Source organism: Nestor notabilis, unplaced genomic scaffold, assembly GCF_000696875.1.
Source record: "Nestor notabilis isolate BGI_N333 unplaced genomic scaffold, ASM69687v1 scaffold18685, whole genome shotgun sequence".
Taxonomy (NCBI): Eukaryota; Metazoa; Chordata; class Aves; order Psittaciformes; family Psittacidae; genus Nestor; species Nestor notabilis.
This window is the reverse complement of record NW_009929089.1, coordinates 1-661: the sequence shown is the minus strand read 5'-3', so window position 1 is coordinate 661 and position 661 is coordinate 1.

Genomic DNA, 661 nt, shown 5'->3' with positions numbered 1-661 from the left:
AGGTTCAAGCCTGTGCCACTCCTGTTTTGTTGAGCATCAATGTGTGGCCCTTGCTCCTACAGTCGAAGAGCCAGGAGAGAAAACTGCTGCTGGGCCCCTTCTGCACATGGAGAGCTCCGCAACGGTGCCACTGGCATTGCTCTCACTCCTTGTTTTCCCATCTAAAAGTCCAATTGCATGCATCATCTACGATTCCCGAGCGAGGCTGTCCTACAGTCTGGGGAATAGAGCACGAATATCTGGGTCCTGCACCCCACAGCCAAAGAGCCAAGGCAGAAGGGTGCTGCTGGGCCTCTTGTGCACACGGTGAGCTCCACAACGGTGCCACTTGCATTGCTCTTGCTCCTCGCTTTCCCACCTGAAAGCCCAATTAAGTGCAACATCTACGATGTCTGCTCGAGGCCATCCTGCTGCTCGGCTGAATGCTGGGCACTGGCTGGAGGGCAACTAGGACCCTGCGGACTGGCGGGCTGGAGGGCACCAGGACCCGATGGCCGTGCCCTAGGTCGTGGCGAGCGGGCGCGCACTATAATCCGGAGGGCAGCTGACCACTAGGATCCCGCGGGCAAGCACTAGGACTCGGCGGGCGGGAGAGCGGGCACTTGGCGCCGGCGGCCTTGCGACTACTAGGACCTGGCGGTCGGGCGGTCGGTCACTAAAA